The sequence below is a fragment of the Harmonia axyridis genome, chromosome 4, assembly GCF_914767665.1.
Source record: "Harmonia axyridis chromosome 4, icHarAxyr1.1, whole genome shotgun sequence".
Classification (NCBI taxonomy): domain Eukaryota; kingdom Metazoa; phylum Arthropoda; class Insecta; order Coleoptera; family Coccinellidae; genus Harmonia; species Harmonia axyridis.
The window spans coordinates 45,468,345-45,475,106 of NC_059504.1; positions in this window are offsets into that span (position 1 = coordinate 45,468,345).

Below are 6,762 nucleotides of genomic sequence, written 5' to 3' on the forward strand. Positions count from 1 at the left end.
AAAAGAATCAATAATAATAATAATAATTCATTGCGATGACAGCTAGATCCGATTTGTGTTGAATCTTCAAAACCATACCCCGAAAAAAAAATTGAGTACGCCACTGGATTCTACGCAGAATTCTGATTCAGATGTAGTTTTTACCTCAGCATTATTTCTACTAACTTCGGAGATAAAGGAGGGGTCCGAAAAGTATCAATTTCCAAAATCGCCCTGTATCTCTTGAACGGAAACAGTTATGCAAAATCTCATTAGACCAACATGATTTTCACAAAAAAGTAAGACAGGAACGTGAAAACCGCAAGGCTCTATCTTAAATAACAAGCGAGAAACCTGGCTGTCTCACCCAAAATGGGATGCACTGTACACTTTAGTGGTAAAATTTTTTACCGCAAGTCTCTACGATGAGTGGATCCTGAGATATAGCCGCTTACCTCGATTATTTGCCCACCCTATACCTACATATCAATTTTTTGCGAAAAAAAAGACTATTTCATAGTTACTTGTTGTAAGTTTTGGTGACAACAGTTGTCAAGTTTTGCCACGAGTAAGATGTCTTGAACACAGGTGCGCTAACTGCAGCGAGCAAAATCGAAAAAAACTGCTGACAGGTGCTGTCATACAGTTTTTCCGTCTAGAAACCATTCGTGATTCAAATTTGATCGTTTTTGATTGTTGAAAATTAAGACGAAGGAAATGGTCAGAATGAAACCTCTTATTGCAAAACCCTAAAGTTACCTGAAGTGGTATTATAGCGAAATCAAATCAATAAGCTAGTTTCAAATCCAATTAGTGTCAGTTTGACATTTTAAATAATCCGCAGTTGCCTAATCGAAAAATAAAGATATATCTTGCGATAGATCAGGGAGACTTCTTCAGTAACTCCGTTCAGCACAAACAATATTTTAGCCCGATCCAATTGAAACTGCCAAGGGGCACAAACTGTGGTTACTTCTCGAGATCAGTGGCGGGCATAACAACATTTTTTTATGATCTCGTTACGGTCTGAACTTTGCCATACAACATATCACACGAAATGGACCCTATAAAACGAAATGCTTCACCGCTAAGACAAATTGGTTATCACGGTGCGGAGAAACAGACCATAGATCCATAACTCCCTGCAGTTTTATTGGACAATGATATATCTCGTCTCTTGAACCAACGTGAGTTGTTGGTTTTCATCGTTTCTGCGAGAGCGAACTCCAGAAGAATATGACTAAGATGAATTTTACTTCCGAATCTACTAATACCAAAGACAGAGAATGTTATGTGATCACTTTTGGGTTAAAAAATATACTGCTCCACAAGAGTTAGGGATATCGTATTCAATCGTTTTGAAAAGTATGTAATCTTCGAGATAATCGCTGTAAAAACATTTAAAACTCAATAACAACTTGAATCGATCCAATAAAAATCACTATGAGACATTTCGTCAATCTGGTCGCCTTTTTTCTGAAGTTTGGTTCTTTGCATATGCTTTATGAATGTTCTTATTTCGAAATGGTGTCAGTTTATCAACGGTTTCGATTTGTAACGAGTTTTCTGAAAATGGCAAGACGAAAATTAACAAACGCTGAGGCTAATAGGGCTATCAGAATGCTACAGGGTAGCCTAACTCAGGTTGTTGTAGCGGAAAGGCTCCAAGTCAGCCAAAGTGTGATATCTCGACTTTGGAATAGGTTCAGGGAGACAGATTCCGTGTTGGAAAGACCAAGGCTTGGTGGGCGACGAAAAACAACACCTGCTCAGGATCGTTTCATCACCGTTTCGGCGAGAAGAAACCCTACATCTACGTGTAGAATGCTACGGAATACTCTTCAAAATGCAGATGGGGTCAAAGTTTTCATCGGAACCATCAGACGACGTTTGAGAGAGGTGAATCTAGGTTCTAGACGTACATTAGGAGGAGTTCCATTAACACGTGACCATAAGCGTCAAAGACTGGAATGGGCAAGGCAACATATCAATTGGAACGATCATTGGCGTAGTGTCCTTTTCACTGATGAATCCAGATATGGACGATTTTCAGATTCTCGAAGAATAAGGGTATGGACAATCCCACGCATAGCCCGTAATCGTCGCTATGTCCAAGAAGTCCATCCATTCCGAGGGGGTAGTGTTATGGTATTGGTAGGGATATGTTTCAACGGGCGCACAGATCTACACATTTGTCCTGGGAATGACTGCCTTACATTATAGGGAGCATGTCATTGACAATGTTGTGCCAAATTTTCACGCTGCTATTGGCGAAACTTTCCAATTTCTAGACGATAATGCTAGACCCCACCGTGCAGCCATAGTTGAGAAGGCACGCGAGGAGCTTCGCTTGGAGCTTGGTATTCCACACTTACCAATACCTCCGCACTCACCAGATTTGAATTGCATAAAACATGCATGGGAAATGCTCCAAAGAAGATTATATAATCATCAACCTACCCCAAAATCCTTAAATGATCTGAAAGAGGTTCTGCCCTGTTTATGGAACCAAATTCGTCAAGAAATGTTCAACAATCTCGTGTGTAGTATGCAAAGAAGGTGTCAAGCTGTTATTGATGCCCGTGGAGGCCAAACATTGTATTGACAGTCTAAATGCTTGAATTATCTGAGAATAAAATTTCGTTATTTTACTCAATTTTTCTTAACCACCTTGTTACGCTGCAGACTTACAGGCTAAAATTAATTTCATTTCTTGCAACTTGAAATCATATTAATATGAATTTTCTCATTTGAACTATATTTTTTTGTAGCTCAAGTAGCTGGAACTTGACTTGGAATCCACTCAAGTTCAAGTCAAGTAGTAGTTTTTCAATGTTTAGTCAAGTACTCAATAAATAAATACTTGACTTGACATTGAAAAACTACTACTTGATTTGAACTTTAGTTGATTTCAGGTCAAGCTCAAGCTACTTGAGCTTGAGCCAAGTAGCTTGAATATCAAGCCAAGCCGTGAACCCTAAGAATGGAAATCAACTAAAAGAAGACTGAAGACAATTATTTCAAGAGCAAGAAAAGCAAAGAATGACATGGAAATATAATTATCGAATACTAGAAATTTGACTAGAGGAAAGGATCAACGAAAGAGAATTTTGACATGGTGAACGAATATAGTTATGGAAGTATATTCAAATAAGGTGTCAGTTTGATGTTGTGGACCTCAGAGTTATAAACATAGATAGAGGGAGCATATGTCATTTTCGGCAGATAAATTTTGTACCCAACTATCAAATTTGACATGAAGCGCGCGGAAATGCAAACATATCAGTGATACGATATTTCACTCAATACGCGAGTTTCTCCACGAAGAACGCACTTCTTATGTCCCATAGTGAATCAACGTTTCATATTAACTCAAAATATATTGAAATAAAATCCAGAAAATCCAGAAAACAAATTTCAAGCGCGCCAAACGACGTGAAACAACCGATGACACTAGGAGAGCAAAAGTAGTCAAACCTTGGATTTCGGCAGGTAATGAAATAGGAAAAATATCGGATTCCAAATATTCATATTTGCATAATTAATCGGGAATCACTCAAATAAATATATTTCATTCAATATGATATACATTCATAACGATATAGTAAAATTGTGGAATTGAAAATATATTACAATCCGACAACGTAATCTAATTATTTTGGGACATGTAAAAATTGCGTATACTCCCTCTATATTTATTTTTCTATGGTGTGGATACTCGTTGACATATTTTCCTCCAAAACCCTAAGCTGTCAAAACAGGGAGGATATTTCATTTTCTGCATATTAAATATATATCAGAATTATCAGGGAATTTATTGAACTCATGAATATTATGGGAAATTCTAATATCTCTATGGAATTCATCGACATTTCAATTCTTATCTTATTTATTATTGAAGTTTCTGATATCAAGTATCTTTTTTTTTCGTGTATTGATCAAGTTGTAAATATGAATGCTGATTGTAATAAATTTCTTCCAAGAAATGATAAAATTTTGTGAAAGTGAAAGATTATTTATTCATGATGAAAATTGGTTCGTGGAAAGATATTAAATGTAAGAACATGTGTCTGTTGAAAACGAAAATAATAATTGTCATTTATTGTTTAGGAAATACCCTTGAGATCTTCACCCTTTTTTCTAAACTTCTTTCTGGAGAAACTTTTTTCAGATCTTGAGATCAAGAAGTGAACAGTCATTAATATGAAAGACTATTAAATTTAAAAGCATTATTCTTTAGCGTTGTTACGTTTGGACAATTATAGAGTGTGTCCCAGCTACTTACAATTTTTTAAGTTCAATTATTCGAAAATCGCCTAAGCGATCTATAATCAGAAAATGTTTTTGAATCCTATTCTACGTCACACTCGAAAAAATATACAGAGTTCCTTTCAAAAGAAAGCGAAAGTTATATTCGAAATGTTCCGTTTTGAAAAAAAAAAGGGATTTTTACGTTATGAATCTGCAGATGGATAGATTTTTCACTACGCAACATTTCGAATATAAGTTTCGCTTTCTTTTGGAAGGAACACGTAAATTATTTAGAATCTTTCTGAAAAATAATTCAAGTCAAATAAAACTGAAGAAAAGTTATAGGTTTGAAATACTGTTTGTCAAACTAGTTTGAAAAATAATTTATTTGGTAGATATGCGTTGAATGGTTAAAATACTCATGTTAAATATAATAATTAGGTGAGAAAAAAGCCTGCATTAATTTAAAACAAAAAGGAAATGCATTATTTTGACCTCTTTTTAATCAACTGCAACTTGTCACTTTGCATATCTTCGTGAAAAGTAAAGTTCTTATTTCAGAACTCCTAACAAATTAAGTAAACGCTGTGAGCCTCCTGCTAATGAAAAATACAAGTAGGTAAATTAAAAGAATTTAAGAAAAGAATTATCGACCTCATAACAAGATAAAAGGAATTATATATAGGGTATAAAGTCATTTAAAGATCTCATTTGAGTTCTTTATTAAATTTGGTCCAGCTTTCGACCATTCACGTGACCATCTTCAGGGCAAATTAATCTGAACCTAACAGTGAAAAGTCAGGCAGAAACATAACAATGAGAGTCAACTCTATAAATAAAACTTCCAGGTCATAAAATTAAAAAGTAAAAAATAAGTATAATCCACAGTTCAATTATCTCAAAAGTACACAATGAAAGAAAGTACACAAAAAAATTATTCTGTACTTTTGAGATAATTGAACTGTGGATTATACCTAATTTTTTAATTTTCAATTTTATGACCTGCAAGTTTTATTTTATAAAGGTGACTCATTGTTTTGTTTCTGCCTGACTTTTAACTGTTAGGTTCAGATTAATTTGCCCTGAAGATGGCCATGTGAATAGTCGAAAGCTTGGTCAAATTCAATAAAGAACTTGAATAAGATCTTTAAGTGATTTTATACCCAATATATTTTTCCTTTTATCTAAATTAACAGAAACCGCATATTTTTAACTTTAAGAATAAAAGAGCTGCCGTCCAAAAACTATTTGGATCCAAAGTTTTATGTTGTTACTACCATAAATAAAACTTGATCCAGAAAGTGTGGCTTCCTGCGGAAATTCTTCTTCATACAATATGTTGTGGCTCTTAATCAAATGTCGTTAAATAACTAGTTTCACTATTGGCATTATATTCCGTTGTTCTTCATTTTTACATAAATTTCACTTTGCAATTTTCATTGTTCTGGAATCGCCTGCGGCAACATAAAAAAAATTGTATATTTCTCTTTCTTGTTGATTAATTTTGCCTCATTTACAGATTTCTCTCAAAATTTGTGTTAGGGGGGGATCTTCCAAATCAGACTCACTTTGTTCTGGTATATACAGGGTGAGTCTTTGACTTGTACATATATTTTAACCGAAGATTCTTGGGGTCAAAAGAAACACTTTTTTCATTTACCATTTTATCCGATTCGGCCCTGTTAAAAAGATATAGCCATTTTAAATTTTCATAATGAGCTAATTCACCCCTGGTAACCGGAACACTGAAGTTTTCGCAAGTATAAGATATACAATTTGAACCTTGGAAATAAGCTATTAAATTGAAAAAACCCATCATAAACTCACTTTTAACATTCCATTTGTTGAACAAAGTATCATAGTATTTTTAATACAATAAATGAGTTATCCCAATTTCACTGACGATAAAGATTAAATATTTTTCTCTTGATTTTCTATTTCATTTTCGATAATCATAACGAATTGAGCTCGCTACCACCCATATTAGCTTAGCTCTGATATTCATAATTCATATCCATTCATTTATTATATCGCATTTATAATATATCGTTGTTTATTTGATTTCGTACTAGAATTGCAATTTAACCTTACATTCTCAAATAAATAATATTCATCTGTGACAGTTCTAACACAGACTACTAGTCTGTGGTTTTAAGTTTGAACCTCAAAATTCGAGTGTTGCAAATTTAAACACAACAGTTCGAATAATCTATGTTCTAACTTCTAACCTATAATCTAAAATATTCATTTAAAGTTTACGCTGTTATTGTCTTATGATATTTGATATTATATTTGCATAAAATGAAAATCATCGAAGATTTGAAGAAACCCAACAGAATATTGAAGTTCCATACATATTTTCAAGAAATTTAAAAACAATTTCCAAAATAATGGTGTGGATACAAAATAAATAAGTATGCATTCTGATAGAGAGTAATTCCTTTATGAAATGAAGCATTTGATTTGTGCCAACTATCTCATAAAAATAATGATCTGCATCAATATTTTTGAAGCCATTAGTGTGAAAATATG